The sequence below is a fragment of the Meleagris gallopavo genome, chromosome 5 (genome assembly GCF_000146605.3).
Source record: "Meleagris gallopavo isolate NT-WF06-2002-E0010 breed Aviagen turkey brand Nicholas breeding stock chromosome 5, Turkey_5.1, whole genome shotgun sequence".
Classification (NCBI taxonomy): domain Eukaryota; kingdom Metazoa; phylum Chordata; class Aves; order Galliformes; family Phasianidae; genus Meleagris; species Meleagris gallopavo.
The window spans coordinates 39,045,554-39,067,800 of NC_015015.2; the positions used below are offsets into that span (position 1 = coordinate 39,045,554).

Sequence of the window (22,247 nt, forward strand, 5' to 3'; positions counted from 1 at the left end):
CGTAAGTTATTTTTACGTTTTTTCAAATGTGAAAGCTAGCCAACTTTATCCTTTTGTGATCCCCAAATTGCAGCTAGGTCTCTGGTGAGTGATTTAATTACGATTGCTTCAACAGCTTGGCAGAAGGAGCATTTAGGATGAGAACTGCAATCAGTCACTGGTATCTGTGTGCACCTGTCTGCTGTCAGCTATGACCCAGCCATACTACAAACTTCAGCAGGACAGGAGGGAGACTTTCTACAGGTGGCAGTGATGACAGCTTCAGTATCAGCCTTGGAGAAATTTAAGTAGTTTCTTAATTCTGTTCCTGACACTATGCAGCTATGCCATTTTCATAGACATGTCAGAAGAATGTTCCCATAATGCAGCTCTGTTTTGATCTCATCTTTCACTGATGACAGTATTTTTTAATGATACTTTTTGATCACCATGGTTCTAATGATCTCTTTCTGTGTTATAAGCAGCTGAGTGAGTGATACTGAGCATTTTGGTGCGTGAAAGTACTGGTCTTGGAAACTGTTCCTTAAGTAATGGCACATTCAGAGCATGATCTCTGAGAGGGCAGAGATGTAAGTTGACAGCAGTAACAAAAATGTGGTACAAAAAAATAAGAGTATCTGGTTTGGTTCTGTCACCCCACAGTCCATTTACTGATGACCTCTAAGCCTATATTTCCACTAAATGTGAGTTAGTAAATCAAGTAATTTAAGCTGTCAAATGTAACAAGGATTTGATGGATTTTAAATGCAGTTTGTTCCTTGTAATATCCAATATATGCCCATATTTCCTTTGGGAAAACAGTACATGTAAAAATTCCAGGAAAAAATCAGAATAGGCTTCAACCATCAACTTTATTCTTTTAACATTCTCTTCTTACATCAGCTTGTGTATAGAAGTTGTTATAGTAGTGAATTTGGAAGTTGATGGCTAAGGTAATATTGGATTTTCTATGCAGAAGTCATCTTGAGCTTCGTAACCATTATACTTCTATATTCCATTGTAGCACCCGGTACTCTTGATGAATTTTATACCAGGTTTCATCAACATGAGATATTTGTGCACCTCAACACAGCAGATATTTGAATTTCTGCAGAGAAACAAACTGTTGCAGAAGCCTGTTAATCTGTTTGCAGCTGTTCTGCTGTTGATACAAGATACTCCAGTCACAAGGTGAAGGCACAGGTGGTTACTCTTTAATTGTTGCCTCTTAGTCTCATGGTCATGACTGGTACTACAGATTATGAAAATTTGAATCTCATGTAAGGTCTGATTTCCTGCCTGGAAGCTCTGGCTTGTGGTAGTCTACTCTGCTGTTTTGCCCCAGTTGGGTTTCTCATCTTTGCAATACTCAATCAAGTGAAATGTATGTGCTTTTATGTTATTCTTGTAAGTCTAATATGTGGTGAGGAAAGTGTAGTGGTGTTAATGAGATGGAATGGTGTTCAGATAGTGCTTTACTGGATAGCATGAAGCCATGTTGTAGCACATTTAATTCCTTATTCCTAGGGAGTTTGCAAGGTGATTCATTTCTGAGGCTGCTCATGTGGAAAACAGTTTGCAAAGAGGAGCCAGTGTTAGTGGGTGGGTGGGAACAAGTAGATGAAGAATTTGGTCTTTGTATTTCATGGACTAGATTTTGTTTGTAGCAGTAAAATTATTTTGATTTCAGTGAGTTAATTTGAGGTCTATGCCAGTATTGCTGAGATCACTGTCTGGCTTGGAATACCCTGAGTCCAGATAGCAAATAGGCCAAATTACATCAATATATATGTGATATGCTTTATACTTTAGGCTGAAAGCTATCTTTTTCAAGTTCACAGTAAATAGCATGAACAAGTATATATCATAAAAATATTTACAGGGCACAAATATTTGAGAGTGCCAACATGCAAAGGGGGATGCAGGTAGTGCTAGAAATCTTTTTCTGCTTGCTAGCTTTTGAGCTTTCAAGGCAGAAGGCTGGAGTGAATGGGAGGGAAGAGAAAACTTGTATGCTTATTCTGTTGGTTTTTGTGTTTTTGTTTGTTTGTTTGTTGTTTGGTTTTTAGAGGGAAATATTGAAAGGAAAGAGAGAGGCTAGAGGAATTACATGTCCTGAATGAGATTCTCATTCATTATCCTGGCTATCTAATATACTAATTATTGCCTGTCATTGGAAGAAGGCTACCTATTGATCTCCAGCTAAGTTTAGCTGTATTTGGAGATATATCTTTGTTACATTGCAATCATGTTACCCAGGAGCTGGTATAATAATCTCAGCTGTGGAACATTGGGGATTAGATGCAAAACCTTAATTACAGTTACCTTAATAATGGTCCCTGAGGGGCAGGTCGAAAATGGCTGCTTAGGTACCTGTGAAACAAGCTGTGCATGGAGGAGCATTTTTTTAGTGAATTTGATTATTTTTGTGGAGGTTTTTTGCTGCATGTTGGTATTTAAGGTGTGTACAAACCATGGGAACAGAGCATTGGTCTGACTGCAGATACCTTGTGTTGTTTTTGAAATTTTGAGGTGACCAACTTCTGTGGAATGAAAAGCCCTTCAGAGAAAAAAGGGGTACAGTAATCAAATGACAGGACTTCTGTTGGAGGGAAATGTTTCTGTTGCATGTGGGGTGCTTGGCTGTAATCTTGAGCGAGATTGGAGCAAGAGAAAGAAAGGGGCTCTTGCCCCAGAAAAGGAGAGAGAACATTTGATCTTTGTACTGTGCTTCTCCGAATGCCTCTGGACTCAACCTGAGGTTTTGTTTGTATTCATTGAGAAACTGTCTCAGATAATATAACTGACCTCAAGACCAGAGTGTCTTGACTAGACATTGGATTCAATAATAAACCTGCCAAATACGAGCATTTTTTTTCTTTCAAAGGGAATCTAGCATGTTGATTTTTGAAGAAAGTGTGGTTGGAACTCTATTTCTCCTCTCTTTCTTTTTTGTAATCTAATTGCAGTGCTTGACCACAGCAAAGCTGTTGTCAGGTTTGCTGGCTTCCCTTAACTATCTGTCATATTTTTTTTCTTCTTTTCTTTTTCAAATTGCACTAAATGACCTTCTGTCTGTTACTTCTCTGCCCTGCTGATCTCAGGCAAATGATGAAGATAGATAGCAATATTAAAAGCCATCCATCATATGGTTTATAGGTCCCTTAGAAGCACCTGTGTCTTTAATGGTTTATCTGTCACAGATATTCCCGTAAGTGAAGACCACAAAATGCTAATATTGGTAATACTGCCATTTCTTTTTAATACTGGAGACTCCAGCAGTCAGGTGTCTTGCAGCTAGAAGTGCAGACTGTCATTAAAGTGTCTGTGATTCAGGGTTTAAATTAAGGATCAGATCTCAGCTAACTGCATATTAGAGGAGGCAGATCTGTTGCTGACATCAGTAAAGACTAAGCTTTCTGCTTTGCATTTGTAGCCCTTGAGTTGGTTGTGTTGCAGTGCAAAATGAACTGAGCGAGATCTGGCTTTCAAGCCCTCATCTGTGTGAGTGAGTAGTTCTCAGAAACACTGACTGTGAATCTGGCTGCTGGCAAACTGCTGTCAGAACTCTAGCTACTTGATAAGAGGTAAGAGGAAATCTGGTCTTCAGAGTGTGTGCATGTGAGAGAGAAGTCCATGGGCATAGTGTTTTACTTTAGAAAACATTAAATCATCCAATGGGGTACGATGTTCTTCAGTAACAGCGCTATCCTCCATGTAGCATAAATATATGACAGTTGATTTGCTCATACATCATAGATACTTGAAATACTTGTCTGAAATATTGCTAAGTTGTGCACATCTGTATGGTACATTAGACCAGGTAGGGCACCACAATAATCCAATCTGTTTAAATTCAGGATGGGCCTGGGTTTCTCCATGTAATGCTGCAGCATACAGTGCTGCTGAATGGAGAAGATCTTGAGAATTACCTTGTTCCATACAGTTGCACTTGTATTCTGAGTACTGAGGTGAGACAGATCTATCTATGCTTTTTGTTGTTTAAACACAAATTATATAAGTGCCTAAGTGATTGTACTGTGAGTAAAAAAGGAAAGAAAAAGTAAACAACACATTTTTTCTATTTTGTTCCAGCTCTGGCTAGCAAGGGCTGAACGCCTAAACTCTTTACCTCATCTGTTGAAGTAGATGATTTTGATGGATGCTTTAGACACTAACTAGTTTTTTTGTCTCAGGGGAAATCATCCTAACAGAGATTCACTAGAATATGGAATTACTACTGAAGGTTCTGACGCATGGAAGATTCATAAGATCTGGTGGTTTAAGCTTAAATTAGGCATACTAGAGAATATACTTGTCTCAGATATCACATGAGAGACCTATAGAAAATTTATGAGTTAGTCAAAGTGGTAGACAGTTTAACATAATGCTTCCTATATTTTAAACAAATTTCATTCTAGAGACCAGAGTGAAATAAGAATAAAGTATTTGCTAAACTGGAGATACTTGAGATGTGTCAGGATACAGGATCAATTCCATCGTCCTGTGAAGATCCCTAATTTCCTTCAGCGGTTATGGTACTTGTATGCTTTCTGTTGCAGAGATGAATTTCTGTCTGAGTTCAGTCACTGAAAGAGAAACTAATCCAGTTTTCATATTGCCTTCATTGGTGCCAAGAAATTCTTTTGTATGATCAGAAAGGTGTGAATGAAGTGGGTAACTTAGGTCACTCTCAAATGCTCTGTAAGCAAGCTTCTGTGTTTGGGAGCGAATACAGAATCATAGAATTGCTTGTGTTGGAAGGGACCTTTAAATATCATCGAGCCCAACCCCCCTGCAGTGAACAGGGACACCTACAGCTAGATCACATTGCTCAGAGCCCTGTTCAGCCTGACTTTGAATGTCTTCAGGGGCAGGTTATCCACCTCATCTCTGGGCAACCTGTGCTGGTGCCTCACTACCCTTATCATAAAATACTTTTTTCTTATACCCAATTTATATCTCCCCTTTTAGTTTGAAACTGTTTCCCCTTGTTCTGTCACCACAGATGCTGCTAAAGAGTCTGTCCCCTTCTTTACTATAGCCCCCATTTAGATACTGACAGGCTGCTGTCAGGTCTCCCTGGAGCCTTCTTTTCTCTAGACTGAACAACCTTAGTTTTTTCAGCCTGTCCTTGTAGGTGAGTGTTCTATCTCTTGCATCCTTTTTTGGCCCTCCTCTGAATGTGCTCTAACAGGACAGTATCTCTCCTGTTCTGCAGACTCCACTTGTGAATGCAGTAGTCCAGGTGAGGTCTTACAGCACAGACCGGCTAGCCATGATTCTTTTGATGCTGCCCATGGTACAGTTGACTTTCTGGGCTCATTGCTGGCTAATGTCCAGCTTACCACCTATCAAGTCCTTTTCAACATGCTGTGCTCAGCCTTTTCATCCTCCAGCTTGTACTGATAGTAGGAGTTGTCATGACCGAGGTGCAAGACTTTGCACTTGCCTTTGTTAAACTTCATGGCTGTCCTCAGCCCCCTGCTTGAGCCTGTCTAGGTCTCTCTGAATGACATCTCGATTTGTCATAGATGAAGATTAAAGCACTGCGCACTTCCTTTGTAAGAGAAAGGCAGAAAAGATTGATATAAAATAGACATAATATGGTAATTTGAATGATGATGGCAGTGACTTAATAAGATTCAAAATGTCTAGATATCCTTGACTATTTGCTACAAAGAGGGTGGAGGGTGCATAACAAATCAAATCAAGATCAAATCTCAGCGAAGCTAGTATAGTGTAAAAACAATAAATCACTCGCTGAGGATTTGTCAGCAGGGCATCACCATGTGTTGGGTTACTCTCTACCCAGGTGTTAAGTAACCTCACAAGATGTCCCTACTCAACGGAAGATTCTGATGTGTGGCCAGCTGCTTGCAAGAAGAACTCTCAAAGAAGTTATTAGTGTTCTTGCTATTTATGGTGTAATATGACTGATTTGTAGTCATATTTAGAATTGGATCTATTGGATTATGTGTCAATTATCAGTCTCTTTGCTCTATCAGAGCACCCAGTTTGAGACAGTATGGTGATCATTAACTATCTTCAGTGAGTCTTTGATTGTTACCAGTCCCAAGGACGAGATATTTTGTACCTCGCTGTATGCGCTAGGTCTTGGGCATAACAGCCAGGCTGAGTGAGGTAGCAAGGAGTGTACTGTCACAGGTTCCTCAGGTATGTTGTCCACACCATACAGCTTAGTGTTATCTGCAAACTTGCTTGATCCCACTGTTGATGTCATTGATGAAGATATTCAAGAGCATTGGTCCCAGTAGTAACTCCTGAGGGACACCACTCATCCATCTGGATATTGATCCATTGACCACTACTTTCTGGTTACAGACTTGCAACCAGTTCCTCATCCATTGCACAATCTACTCATCAAATCCGTATCTTTCCACTTGAGAGACAGGGATGTTGTGGAGAACTGTGTCAAAGGCCTTACTGGATGGGTGACATCACTGGCTTTTACCTTGCTGACCAACACTGTAATGCCATCACAGAAGGACACTAGGTTGGTTAGGCGTGAATTGCCCTCAGTGAACCTGATTGTCTCATGTAACCTCCCTCTCTTGCGCATGCCTTCACATAGCTTCTGGGAAGATCTGTTCCATGATCTTCTCTGGCACAGAGTTGAGGCTGTGACAGGTCAGTAGTTCTTACCTGGGAACTATTGGGAAAGAATGGAATAGCTTCCTTTCTGAATTTTCTCCAGGCCTTTTTCTAAATGGAAAATATTTTTCTTTTACTTGAAAGTACAGGTCTCAGTTCCTGACAAATATAATTAAGAGACCTGTTTTCTTTGCTCACCTTAAGAATAGGAGACGCAGACTTGCAAGAAAAGAATGCTCACAGCTGTGCTAGGCCTACAGGCCAATAGCATTCAGTACAGATGGTTATCTGCCCACACATCTCTATTTATGAAGAGGCCCCAGTGTTTGTGTTAACAGTGATGAGTTTGAGAGATAAAAATAGAGAGTTGTTTGTTGTTCATTTGTTCTTTATAGATTTGTAGAGAACTTTTTTTTTTTAAAAAGCACAAATTTGATAGAGAGATTTGTTAACCTGTTAGAAGGCTGTCAAAAAGCCAAGGTGTTGATGTCTCAAGTGCTGAAATACTTATTGCTTGTTCCTTGTACTTCTTCCCTTCGCTCCACGAGATGGTGCTGTGTTCCCATCAGATCTAGGAATGCTTTCCTCAGCTTTTAAGGGCCTTTGGTGGGTGTTTGAAGCGCAAAAACCTAAAAGGATATCTTTCTGTCCAGTTGCCTTTTTCTCCTCTTGAAATAAATCTCTCGAATAGACTTTTCAAAATCACGTTAAGGCTTTGTGCGCTCTGCAATTTGTATCTTCCCCGTTGTTTATTACGACTTGAGAGGACTTAGGAAAGCCACAGGAAGCTACTTCAGGATGCCATTGTTTGGGAGTAGCTGTACTAATGAGCAAGCAGTGGAGCTGAGACTGCATCTTCTTGTCTGTGGTCAGTCCTCATTGATAACCTGCTAAGTGATGAGGATGATTACACCTCGCACGAGTCTGTCTAGTTCTGTGTTTATTTATTTATTTTTGTCATGTGGAAAGATGTTTTGTTTCAGCTCTGGAAACTTCAATTATCTGATCATGTTACTTAAAATCTTTAGCAGTTCTCCCACCATGTGCTCTCCTGTTGAGTTGGGAGTTGTGGTTTTGGAAGCTCGTTTTATTCTTCTGTTTCTGATTTGGAATAGAAAAATACTGGTCTGAATCTACTGCCCTAGCAAGGAGGAAACATGGAATGTCACAGTTTGAAAGGGCTGCTGGTGTTTCTGCTGTGCTTCTTCTGAAGAAAAACTCTTAAGCAATAATATAAGTCACTTTTTGCAAGCTGACCAGGGTATTAAGTCTCCCTTGGGTTGCTAAAATGATTTTAATATCAGCGTAGAAAGTGATGGAAGTGACTCATTAGCAAATTTTGAAGTCATAGAGTATTTCCATTTGTTCTTCATAGCAGGCTTCGTTCTTTACAGAAACAGGTGCCTGACATGAAAGGCTTCTTCACCCGTTGCAGGTCCTTGGAGCCTGCCAGTTTTGCATCATGATTACCACATATATATTCGTGCATTGTAGGTATGCGTTCAGTGTCTTTGCAGCTAGCCTCTTACTGCCTCATCCTTCTGTAAAGAACAGTCTATCCTCACTTGTCCTCCTGCTTTTTTTCTTAGTATTTTTTATGCCTTGAACTTGCACTTATTTTTTTTTTATTCTGACTGTGAGTGGATTCCTTATTTATAATTTGTAATCTCAAATCCCCATGAGCGGTGTTGAGGTGACCGGTAGAAAATAAGTACAAAATCCTTTCATACCTAAATGAAGCAGAGATCAAATATCCCCTTTACCTCCACTTCGCACTCCCACTTTTTAACTCCTTATAGCTGATTAATCTGGATCAACTCAAATTCAGGGCAAGTCGTCAATGGTTCTGTTTCAAGTACCTTTGAGCAGGACTCTGTACAATTTCATAACTTCTACATTTCACTCAATTTAAGAACCTAAATTAAACTGTTGACTTCATTTGTGTAAAGATCTCTTCTTTCTTAGCTCAGGACACTTTCTGGAGTTGAGCTGAAATTTCTGCCAATAGCTATTAAATCCCATGAGCTGAGGAATGTAAATGCTGTGTAACACATCTTCTCCAGGGCAAGAGAAGCTTTTTGTCTGGGTATCTCTAGCAAGTTTTTGAAGTTGCTAGTAAGTGTTCTAATTCTAAAAGCTTCTCTCTGATCTGCAGTTCAAAATTTAATACATATATACAACTTCAGAAATAGTACTGAATGTAATTAGATGTACAATAGAGATGGTTAGAAATTTTCAACTCAGAGGTTGTTCTTGTCACATCTCTGTCAATGTATATTGACTGTGAAAATCCAACAGAAAAGGAGGGCAGGGCTGCACTGCTTACTTGTTTATTGCTCTACATGTCTTCGCTAGAACCTTGTCTGGGAATGACTTACCTTGGTAGTAGCTACAGGTTCAAGACATGGAGTATTGGAAAGTATGTTCAAGACTTTTTGGATGTAAGGGAATTTTGTGTACAATGTGGCATTTACTCTGCCCTCTTTGAGAATATTAGTGTTAGCAAATAACTGCAGTCTTCTTGCTCTTCTGGTTAAGTGACTCATGTTTACTTGATACAGGTTATAAATTAGTTCTGAAGTTCAAACAGGAACTTGAAAGCATTTTGGATGTGAAAGCAGGAGTATGGGTAAAGTGAAACACCTTCTGCTCACCTTGCTATTACTGGCATAACTCAGACTTCCTCTCTCTGTTGCTGTCTTCTCTCTAACTCAGGATTTGCTATTCTCAGTGAGGGATAGGGTGTTTGTTTTTCCCATGTGCTTCCTGAAGACAGCCCAAGGCTTGCACAGAGAAAGCAGCAGCTGTTTGTCCACAGAACTCATGATTAAACAGCAGGAGAGCACAGAGCAGAAGAAATTGAATTCTCCAGGGTCAGTTTTTAAACTGTTAAGTACTGAGCAAAGTTTCCCTCGATTCTCATTTGTTTGCTTTTTTTTTTCTTTCCAGTTTTCTTAATGACTCTAAGTCCCCTTTGGCATTTGCTGGTGGTGGCACTGTACATCTTTTCAATGAGAGCTGCTAACTACAGGTGACAGTGAGACTGTTTCATGTCCCAGGGAGTTGCTTTTTCAAAAGGCACTTAGGAGATGGCAGGATTAGTTAGTTTAGTGTTAATTGCATGCCTTCCGCTGGTAGAAATTTGGTTCAGGTTGTATGAAAGTAACAAGCAATACCCTTTGATGACAAATTGGTAGCTTATACGGGGAATGTTTTGAGAAGTTGGAAGAAGATCTTGAAGAGTTATTAAGATTCTTTGACATAAGAACCATTTCCTTTGCTTCTGGCTCTAATTAGGGCTTCTGGTTGAGAAGAGAGGTCGAAAGCTGAGTAAAATTCTTTCGGTGTTTCCCAGGTGAGTAAATGCTACTTAGTGATAAGTGCAGTCAGTTTTTATTAGGAATCCAAAAGGAAACTTTGACAGAGCTGCTGGTCATGCTCTCAAATGTTTGCCCTTTGCAGTCTTTGAATTGATGTTTAAATAGTCATAGTTTTCTCAGAAAACAGAAGTTGAGCTTTTATGTTCTTAGAATGATACTTGTAAACTTCACAGTGGAAGTGTATGTCTTCCTAATGCACTAGGAAAGTTCTTGGCACTAGAAATCCTACAGTTTCAGGCTATAACCTGCACAATGCAGTAATCCTCAAAGACGTTTCTGAATAACACTGATTAATCCACCTGAGAAATATCTCTTGTTTTGTACAGTAGTCAAATAACCATTTCTGTGGAGAAGAGCATAGAAAGTCCTGCAAAACTCCTAGGCCTTGACCTGGGCAGTAAAGCTGTCTACTCTCATTTGATTCAGGAAATCTCTCCTGACAGAATTTTATGGTGGACTCTCTGAGGAAACTTAAGCTTTTTCTTTTAATGTGAACTAGGTGAAATTTTTTTTTTCACATCTCTTAACTCCCAAATAGATTTCTGTTTGATGTTATAGAGCCCTTTTCTCTGTATTTTTATTGAGCAAATTCTAAGATTTTTCCTAGTTAGTACTCATAGGGCATTTTAAAGACGTTCTCCTGGGCTACCACAATTAATGTGCTGGAGTATTTCACTTATCATTGCTCATTCCATGAGTTCAACTGAATTATACTGCTTTGCATGATAAGTAGGTGCAATCTTGGGTCCTTTTAATTCTTTTGAGCCTTCTATGAGTTGCTTTCTGGCAGGTAATCCTGGTAGGCATAGCTTGAGAACCCCAAACCACTTATTTTAAGTTAAATATGCACACAGTGGAACTTGATCACTAAATCTTGGTAGAACAGCATGCTCAGTGTTGATCAAGTCATGTTTATCACTAAGCTTTGAGAAAGGCTTTGAGGAAAAAGAAGAAGAGTAAGTTTATTCTGGGGAAATAAAGGGTAAAATATTTAGAAAATAATTTGAAAGTTCTTGTGGTACAGAGGAGTCTCTGAAGGCTGATTTACAAGTTCTGTTGTGTTGGGTTTTTTAAAACTTCATCAAGAAGCAATTTCATACTCCTGAATCAGATTTTTTTTGGTCTCCTGTACTAATGTTAGATTTGCATGCACCCCTCATATTTGCAAAGAGATCAGTCAAAGTAAATTTTAAATCTGTCTGCCACTTCAGCTTCCTATGTTGTTTTTCTTCCATATTTTCTCCTAATATCCTACTTAACTACTAGAATTGGTGGAAGTTTAAGCAGGCATTTTCTTCTCTGAAAGACAGTAGTAAAGAGTCACCACCTGAGTTTTCAGCCTCCAAGAAAATTCTCTTGCTTGTCTTGTATACCTTTTTGTTTTAGAAGTGAAGTAAAAGTGAACGTAAAAACATTTCATTTGCAAGCTTGAGAAAGACAACTTTAAACTATTTAAAAAATTATGTTTAGATTGTGTAGGAACATCTTCCTACTTTGCAAACTAAATGGAGTGCTCAGTTTGTCAGCTTGTTCTCTTAGCTTCTATGAAGAGGCTGAACTTGATCATGACTAAGCACAACTGAGAATTTTATTTTCAGTCTCTTGCAATATATACTATAAGTTTTGGGGGATCTCATTTCAGCTTTTCTCTGACACTGTATAATCTGTTGTTATTTTATATGAGGATGCTGAAGAACCTTGAAAGCTAAGAAAGTTCAGCGAAGAAGGTGTCTGGAGGCATGGAATAATAGAAAAATTTGAATTGAAAGGATCCTTAAAGGTCAAATAGTTGAACTCCCTTGCAGTGAACTGATACACCTGCAGCTCGATCAGGTTGCTCAGCCTGGCTCACCTGACCTTGAATGTCCCCAGGGGCAGGGCATTCACCGCCTCTCTAGGCAATCTGTTGAATGTTGTGAATAAAAAGAGGATCAAGGACTGATCCTACTGTGTCACAATTAAAATATTTCTCAATCTTCTGGAGTATCTCTGAATGAGAAGAAAAGATTTTTTTTCACTGTTTAAATGAAGGAAATTTAAACAATATTAGCAATAAATAGTACAATTCTAAAACAACTCTCAAAGAATCCAGCTGTTAAAAACAAAACACAAAACCCATTTCTTCCATTTCTAGTGGTGCAGCACTTTCTGGTGATGAAGATAGGAAGGCAGGAGATGCAACTTCTTCCCTTTTTCTTTCATTACTCTGACTTCTGGTAGTTACACAGCATTAGTCTGTAATTGTTCAGAAGGCAGATGTTCTAGTGATGTCTCCCCTTCTCCTACCATCAATCTTTTTGTCTTGGTTCATAACACAAATCAGTTGTTCTGTCTCTGAAGAAGGGTTGACAAAGGAATGACTTACTGTCATGAAGGTTAGTTCCAGACAGCTCTGGAAGAAGATATGGCCATTTAGGGTTAGATCTTGACACATTAATTAAATCTTTCGGCCCTACAGTATTTGTGTGCATTCTAACTTTAGTAAAGGTGAAAGGTTGTTTTGTAGATGAACATTGAGAAATGATGAATGTCGTCTAGATGTAGAGGTAAGATAGTACAGTGTGATTGCCTGAGCTACTCCTTAAGCTCTGCTGGTATAAATAACAGTGCCCAGCTGGTGGTTTCTTTCATTCTGCACAGGTTTAAGACTACTGCTCTTCAGTTTCCTTCAGCTGGTTAAGCATGCTGTGTTGGAACAATATTATGACTTCTTTGAAAGGGTAAAATCACAATGTGATGGTCTTCATTTTCAGGGCTAACTCAGCCTTCTCTTCTGAAGTACAAATCTGTAGCACATTTGGGGGTTGTTCCCTTCCCTGACTTCTTGTGGAGATCTCTGAACGGCTTCACAGAACTGCTGCTGTTGCTTTTTGCTTGCACACTTCCTGACAGGAGGGCACTGCACTGCTGATCAGCCACCAGGCGTTTGCTGCATTATTTGGTTAATGTGATGGATGCCTCTTTCTCTGCCTTCTTACTGTTTGGAGCCAAAATGTGGGATTGTAAGTTAGAAGGTGATTAATCTTTCCTAATGGGACTTGGTGCTGCAAACAGGATCTCACCCACTGTGTCTTCATTAGCCTCGACCAGAGTCTGCATTACCTCAGATTAGGTAATTGGTCATTTATAACACAGAAGAAAGGGGAGGGGGAGGAAGGGCTTATGAAAAAAATATCAACTAGATTAAGAGCATTAAAATTTAATTTCTGTTATCCAGGAATTCTGAGAGGTGGCATTTAATCAGGCATGCAGCTGAAAACCTCCAGTCATCAGTGGATTCAGTCACAGTGAGAATGATCTTATCCATTGTCTATGGAAGGAAGCATTTAGTAGTAGTAATGGTTATAGCCTCTGCATCTACTTTGCTTTGAAACACAAAGTCAGTTTAAAGCTATTTCTGTATACTTAGAAGTTCTTTGAATTTCCCCAGTGAGATGGAACCTCTGACTGGAAACCACATATTATCTCTTATTGATTTGCTGAAGATTTTCTGAAGAAACACTGAAATGCATTATCTACCAAAAAAAACCCTACTCTCAACTGTTTCCACAGTTTCTGAGGTCCAAACAGTCCAAATGGCATCTCCATGGCCTTCTCAACAGAATATCCCTGAGATCACCTACTCAGAGTGGCATACAAGCAGCTATCAAGAAAAAGTTGTGTAGATGACATAAGGTTTTGTGGTCCATCTCATTTTTGTGGTGCATTTTTGGTGATCCCAAAATAATGATTGTATGGCATATTCTCAGACATGCATCCATGACTAAGAAATGAAGCAAATGGGGCAGATACTTCTCAGAGTAATGAAAATTACTTTCCCACCGCTGTAATATTTTTGTCACATGCACTATGGAAAGTTCAAACATTTGCAAATATACGTGAGCCTACAAATGACTTTACTGTATCCTATTCATCGGGAATGAGGACTTTTTATTAATTCTCAGTCGTGATCTTCATCTTGAGCTCCGTCCTTGAGTTTTATGGAAAAGTTTAGTAAAAATAATGAATGAGAAGAATAACAGATACCCTTTTGATAAGGGTATTGCATGGCCAGAGTGCATCTTCCAGTGAATGTAGTCATCAAGAGGGCTTTCTGGTATGCAGGGATGCGATGAGAAGTTTTCCTTAACTAGGAGACTGTTAGATTTTTCAATAATTCAGTTTCATAAGCTCTAAAAGAAATTACCTGTACTGCCTGCACTTGCTATCTTTCTGTGGCTTTATTAGTAAGGTAATGAAAAAATTAATGTCCAGTTTTCTTCCCAGAATTACCTGCTCTAGAAATCCCTCTGTGAGAAGCTATCGTACTTCTGGGTAATCAGTGTATTTCATGATGGTACTTTTGATGTGTTGATGGTGCTATGAATGGATTTTTAGTGTAAAAGGCCAAGAAGCAGAAGGCTGCAAGGAACCTCAGAAGTCATTGCCTTCAGTACTGTGGTTTAATAGGGAACCATATTTCATAATACATTTTCAGTAATACGAGAAGCTTTATCCCTCAATTAAAGCAGCTTTTTGGCCTGATCCCTGTGAAGGCTGTTTAAAAGCTTCAGTGCCCTGATGATTAGAAACCTTTGTTTAATTCCCAGCCTAAATTTATTCTTTGGCAGTTTATAACCATCTGTTCTCATACCACTATTGTCCTTTAGTTAAATAGTCATTTCCACTCCTCAGCTATTTCTACCCTCGGGTATTTGAGCATGGCAAATGTATCCCTTCTCAACATTTATTTAGCTGGGCTGGACAGGCCAAGCTCTTTTAATATTCCTTCATCAGATAGGCTCATCAGTCCCCTGATAGTCTTTTTCTGCATCTGTTTCAGTTCATTTTTCTTGACCAGTATTGTACGTGCATTGGCAGTTGTTCATGCTTAGAAAGCACAGCAATGACTTTTTAAAAAAGTTTCTGTATGTTTTTCTCATCACTGCATGGAGGTATAGCTTGTATCTTGACTGTGCTACTGGTTTTCCTGGCTTGTTTTTTTAACCTTATTCAGTGTTTGGGAGATAGGTGAAACAACGGTGTTGTCCAACGCTAGCACAAATCTAAATGGAGGCTTGCTTGTAAGCTTTACTGTGTGTAGTATTTCTCCTAGCATTTCAGTGAGTAGTTGCATACTGCTGCTGTTCTCTTCAGAGGTGTTCTGTGGTGATTGACCTGACTGGTAGAGTTGTTTCCCACTAAGCAAACCTTGGTCAGGTTTAGTTACCCTACAGGCATATGGAGATACATAGACATGTGGAGCATAGGCACACCGGAACTAGTTCAACTCAATGAAGTACAACAGAGTCCTTTGGGGCATAAATCATCTAGTTCTTAGATGAAAAAAATACGTAAAGCTTGTTACTGTCTTATGAACTAAACTTATGAACACCCTTATTAGTAGAATGATAAGTTTAGTTAGTCGATTAAGCCCACCAGAGTAATTCTTTCTCTAACTCACATTAGCAAAGTGGGCAGTTAATATCAGTTACTTGCATTTCAGATATGTGATAAGCAAAAGCACAAAGAGTTGCGGGACCATTCAGAGTTCGGAAGTAGTTGGTAAGGTAGATGCGGAAAAGCAGAGTGTGGGTGAAAATCTGATTGAATAAGTTCTTGTGGGAAAATTTTTTCTTTGTCATCAACTAAAAGAGCATTCAGTCTCTGTTGGAAACTGTGTGTCTTAAAAGAAAAAAGGTGAAAAGAAAGCAAAAGGAAGAGAGGGGGAAAAGTCAACAAAACTGAAAGAAGTGAAAGGTTTGAGGACAGCAGTGCAGATGTGATCCTAGAGTGCATGTACTTTGGCCTCTAGATTTCACCAAGATTTTGTTTCTTTGTGGAGCACAAAAATCTTAAACGCTTTTCCTGCACCTCTCCACAACTGATAAAGCGATTACCACTTATCTCAGCAAGTTTGGTAGCAAGCCAAGACAGAATGGATTCAGCATATTAGGGGCTCTTGTCTTGTTTGAAAGGGAATACAGTTAAGAAATCTGTCATAGGGAGATTTCTCAGAAATTTACTCTAATGCTAAGCTCATTCCATGGAAACAAGCCAGTTCTTCCCAACAGCACAGCCAGATAACTTTTTTTTTTTTTTTTAAAGGGACTGGGGAGAGATAGGTGAAAGTAAGGAAGTAAGCTGGTGTTCTTTATTTTGTCCCTGAACCATACAGGAGCAAACAGTAAGGTTAATTTTCAACCACTTCCTTAGAGAGGAAGTCTCTTACAAGAGTATTCAGCAGGTAGTGTGGATCCTAATGAAAAGAAAGACTGATTAGGAACTGTCTAGTAGCTAAGGTACTGTTTACAGATGTAAAGGAGTAGAATTTAGGCAGTGACAGATATAAGTAAGCAATACATGGTGTAAGTATAAATGGTTCCCAAGAATTTGAAGTCCCAAATACATGAAGATAGCAAGAACTATTGGAAAGCATTGAACTGTTAAAGGAAAAGGGGTCTTAACTCAGTGGGCATGTTACTTGATTTCTTAGAAAACTTCTCTGTGGTCTTCCCAAATGGGGCATTCATCAAATGCTAAGCTTATCATTTTTTAAGCATAGAAGTGACTCCTTCCTAGTAGGCAAAATCTGCTGAATATCAAGGACCCCAGAAGGGTGAAATGTCCACAGTTTGTGTGGAGTTTTAAAGATTTTAAGGGAATATATAGTGTTCTCCTAAGCCAAAAATACAGTTGGCATGGCCTCAAACTGAAGAACAGGAAGCCATTTCCTGTGTGTAGTGCTCTTTAGATAATGAGGAACTGTTTGTGGAATTGTCTGTTTAAGCATATAACCCTTTATAAAGTAATTCTAACATACATTTACACTTAATTATTAGTTTTTATGTACTGTGATAAGTACAAGTTCAAGAAGTACAAAAAAAAAAAGCTAAAGTAAGTTTTAACAAAAGTAAATAATAATGTTTTTTAATGTATAGGCTTTCCCTGAGCATTACTGAAATCCTAAAGTGGCAAAATGGTCTTTGCCTGCAATATATTGCTTTTTCCTAGTGTTCCTTCTTAGCTGGGTGGCTGTTTACAGCTGTGTGGCTTTCCCCTTACTGTATACATGTGATCAATGATTCAAAATGGACCAGTCTTCTTTTTCCATTCCAAAATGAAATACTAAGCACAGATGAATGTCACCAATGAGTAAAAAAAAAAGTCACTGATTTATTTTTAATCTATTGTGATTGCATCAGTTGATACAAAGAATGACTCATTTCAAATACTGTTATAGCATTGACTTTTCCCCTTTAGCGATCTCTTTGGTGGTGTTCCGTTCTTGAATGATTTGAATCCCATGTGATGTTTATGGCTTTGCTGTGCAAAGGGAACTTGTAGTCAGTGCTCAGTCTTTGCTGTAGCAGCTGTTGGTGTAAGTAGATCAAACTGCTGTTCTGCAGTGTCTAATTCTTCAGGCTCTTGCCTTTAATCCATTTGCCTATCTGAAGTGTGGGATCAGTGCACGCCCTTTAGGACTAGATTCTTTCTCTGAATCTTCCAGTGTTTGCATCTGTAGAATGCGGACATGGAAAAAAAGGTTTATGAAAGTGGAAAAGAGATATTTTACATCTATGAAAACTGCTAAAGGGAGTTAAGTATTGGAGAGAGTCCATGTGTCTTTCAGGAATAGATAACTGATAGTTGTGATTCTGTAGCATCTTTGCAAGGTGCTTTTTAGACTAGTTACTAGGATAATTATTCACACCTTTGGGTTAGAATGTGCCAGCTCTTTAACAGAATATAACACTGCCATCTAAGCAGTCTAAAGAAACAGACGAAAAAAAAATAATCCTCCAACTTTCTAAAAGCAGAACAGTATAGAGAGGAAGAATAAATTTTATCACTCTGGAACTGGATATGTCCCCCCTTTTGTTTCCAAAAGTTCTGCAAGTTTTTAGGGGTAATGTTGTTGTATTAAGACATGTTTTATAAGTCTTTCCACCCAGAAGTCCAGTGAACCAACATGAATAGTGCAGGACAGAAACATATACAAACATAAGACCACTCATAAGACTGGTTCTGGTAGTGGAGTGCTGCACCTCTAATACTGTCTCATCATCACTAACTCAGCACCTCCTATTTTGCACCAACTGGACCACCAGTCTCTTTGCATGGGTTCCTTCACAGCATCCCTGAGACAATACACTTTCGAGTAAATGGCTGCTTCAGAAGTAGCTTCTCAACTCTCTATTTCTCAGCACTTCTTTTCAGAGGCTACAGTATAGTCTAATTTTTGGTAATATCTTCATGAAATTACCCAGAAGTAGGAATCTCGGTGAAATGGAGGCATAATTAAAACGTATGAAATAACATAAAGGAAGTGTCCCTGTTAACATTAAGGTAGCTAGCTATGTTTCTCATAAACTGGAGATGTTTTTCTCTTTATATACGGAAGGAATAAGCTGCCTTATTTTCCATGAAGTAATCCTCGTAGTCCTTCTGACCAACTTTAATTACTGTCTAGATAAAAGTCCCTTCTTAGGATTTTGAATCTCTGTGTATTTCTGTTTTTATATCCAGAAGTGCCACCCTTGATAAAGGGGTGCTGTTCTTGTTTTCAAATGAATGTTTCTAAAATTCCTCACCAAAACTAAGATTTTTATCCCCAGTAGACATTAGCATAAATTCATAGTCACCGTTCAGATATTGAACTATCAGCTCAGAGATCACCACATCAAGAGTCCTGTACATTTGATTGGAACCTGTGTTATTAAACCTTCAGCTGAAGATCTCTTTTGTTCCCTCTAGTAAATTCTTAGAGTTTTTTTTTTTTTTTTTTTTTTCTATTTTTAGCAGAATATAAATATTGGCCATTTCCCATCGTGACTCGTTCTTCTTCCCATAACCTGTTATCACACACCCGAGTTTGTGTAAGAGCCTGAGGACAATGTAGCTAAGTTGTAAAAGCAGTCCATGCTGTAGAGATCTTAAAATCTGAACAACATGAATTCCTTTCATATGTTGAGCTGCTGTAGGACTGTGGTTTGAGATGTCTTATTCACAGATGGCCTATTCTGATAGTCTGTCCTGCTACATCTGGCAATAGAAAGAGACCCTCTGAAGATGCTGCTCAGTGCTGACTTGAAAGGCTTATTTGTAACAGACCAGGAACTACCTTTGTACAGCTACAGGACAACAGTATCGCAGCAGAGGGGACTAAAAGATGCAGGGATGTGGAGGGCAGCAAAGAGTGAAGCGTGTTGATGGGGAGAAGAGGCAAAGCAGTAAGAAAATTCCTGAAGATGTAAAAATGAAATGAGACCAAAGGTGCAAAACACTGTCATCATTTATAAAGAAGATAAAACAAGGGGTGGATAGGGACGTATAAATTGGCAGCAGATTGTGGTTTATGGTAATGATAGTCCCAGAGGAGTGTCTTTCTCTTGGTGACATTGAAGTAAATTGCATTACTCAAGATGTATACTAAGGATGGATAATGAGATGTGTGCATGGGAAAGAAGAAACTGCTGCTTTTATGATGGTGTTGAATGACTGAGCCAATCGTGTATTTGTGGATGTGTGTGTCTGCACTTTCACGAGAAGATGCAGGGCAGGGAAGCAGATAGCAGAGCAGAATGGGTTGACTGATAACTGCAGGAAAGCGTCACAGCTAAACTTGTTATGAGGAAGGAACTTTGGTCATAAATACTGACCTAAACTTGTTCCAAACTTAAGTTAGGATTTAAATGACTAAAGCTTTGCCTATTATCTGAACAAGAAGTTATGTTTATCATGTTGAACTGATGGTTTACTGCAATTATTTTTTAATTACTGGGAAGCTGTTTCTGTGGGGCTGATGACTGGAAAAGCTGAGATGAAGTTTGCAGCATATATTCCATATTGGAACAGATTGGCCATACCTGAGAACTGAATCACTCCCTTTGTCCTAACCACTCCAAAGTCTTGTGTGATCCCAAAATAAAGAAAATGCTGGTGTATGAATAAGCATCCACATTTGAACTCTTCTTAGTATGCCAAGATAGGAAAATGTGTACCAAGAGCTTTCAGAATCAGCCTGTAGCTCATCTAGTCAATGACCCTGGCTCTCTGATGCACCAGAGTTGCCTGATGGCCTTGCTTGGTCTGGCAGAAACTTCAGACACAACACACTATCATTATACCATACTGTCATAACTGAGAAGTTCTGGGTCTTGAGCAAAACAGTATTTTTTTCCTTGTGGGAAGGAATCTGTACATTTTACTTATATTAGCTGGGTGATGTTGTTTTTTTGTTTTGTTTTTTAATCACATGTATAGTGGCAAATAGAATTCTTTAATATGAAATCTGCAGTCAAACTAGTCATCAGCTGCGCAGCATGTATATTGTGCCATGGAAAAGGCTGAGGCTGTTGGCTTCGCTGGTATACTTCCAGAGCTTTGTCTCTAGAGAGAGGGCAGAATGCAGTAGCTGCACAAACGTAGCTGTCTGTATCCAGAGGCTGACCTGACATGGCAAAGCTACCGTTTGTCTATCTGGCCTTGTAAGTGGTGCTCAAATTCTGATGTACGTACTGCTGCTTGCTGAAAATCAGCAGAGAAAGCAGTGCAGGCCCAGGAGCTTAGCAGCTGTGATACCTGCGAATGACATAGATAAAGAATAATGGAGGTGATACTCTGCTGTATTTGCTTTCATCTACAGTAAATAGAGAGAAAGGGATGTCATTTGCACGCAAAGACAATATAGGATGCTGGGATGTTGAGTGCTTTAGCAACGATGTTGCTCTGCCAGTACAGACCAGCCGGCCAGCTGCATACCATTGCACTCAAGGATTCCTGCATTAGCCATCTGAGTGGCTACTCAATTCTTCAATTGTTATCAGTTCTGCTACATGAAAAGGAAACAAGTGCCAGGTGCCATCCTTAGGGGTGTTCATTAAGACCTTGCAAGAAACTCCAGGCAGCTGCTGTAAGAGTGGAGTGTGCTATGCAAATCTTCCATTGTTCCTCCAAGTTTGTGCAGTAATTTGCAGTGCCTGTCCCTCTTAACTGATGGCAGTTCTGCACTGTTCAAACAGATGTGGGTCTTTTTTTCCTTTTTCACTCCTGGTGCTTTAAAATGGCAATCACTTAAAGCAAAATTGTAAGTGGAATAGCTGTGCTCAGCTAAATTTTCAATGGAAGGAATTCTTAGTTCCATTTTTTTTTAAAGACTTGAGAAGCATCTGAATACATGAGATAGGCTCCAGAAATATTTAGGCCTATCACAGTGCATTTCAGAGATATGTAGTTTTGCATTTCCTTCCCATTACAATGCCTCATTTTCCTAAAAACAAGGAAGAGCTTTACCTTGAAGAACATATCATTTTAGATCTGACTTCTTCCTGGGAGCAGCTAGGGAGTCTTTGCCAGTGCTGGCTGAAGTAAATTCACTCAGGCTGATGGCTGGTGAAGGGATGGAGGATTTATAACTTATTTGAGTTCTAATACATCACCCTCTGTGTCACTTGTTTATGATGGCCCTGCCAAAAGATAAAGAAGTGCAAGACGCTTGGTAGGGGCTATGGTGACAGGCCAGGGACAAATATCTGTGTTGGGTAAATTGATTTGAATGGCTGTAGTGAAATATCAGGCTGGGCTGAAAATATGATAGGGTTTAATGATCCTGCTTGCTTTGTGTCCTAATGGAATTCCAAATGCAGGACAAGTTAATTAAAGTTGTGTATATGTATTTTGTCTAGAATAGCAGACTGTGTATTTTTTTCTAGATATCTATTAAGTATATCTTATGTAGCTAAATACAGTCTTATACTATTTCTATTGTAGCGAAATTGCCACAAGGCTGATAAATATCAGTTGTAATTTATATAGTGTTTATCCAGGTAACAGTGTTCTGAACACTTTTTACAGCCTCTGGAGTCTAAACAGAGAGAGACCTAGAGGCATAAAAATGCATTAAGAAAAGGCAGAAAGCAGACAAATTGTTTATTTTCTATGGGTAAAATTTTACAGACATAAAACTTAATCTAGCGTTAAGAATTTTTTTGGTCTATGAACAGTGGATGCAAAGCGCAAGAAAAAGTGGCTAGGATGAAGACTATTTAATTACATTTTTCCAAAGCAGAATTATTTGTTTTGCTTTTTACTGTTGCTGTTATGTCCCTGGTGAGTTTGATCCAGCAGTTTCTCCCTAACTCTGTGATGTCTGACAGAGGGGAGCTAAGGATAGGAGCTACATAGAAGGACGGTCTTCTGGCTCTGCGAACTGTGCAGTATGGCTGATACCCAGCTACTCTTTGAGGTTCTTACCCCTTTCAGGTGTTCAGTCATGCACATCAGACTTTTCAT

At 39.1% G+C, this 22,247-nt stretch overlaps 1 protein-coding gene across 8 annotated transcripts in view; it reads left to right on the top strand.

Moving 5' to 3' along the window:
• Positions 1-22,247, top strand: part of NRXN3 (neurexin 3) — an 896,531-nt gene that overhangs the window by 392,917 nt on the left and 481,367 nt on the right. The gene's annotated exons all lie outside the window — the stretch shown is intronic.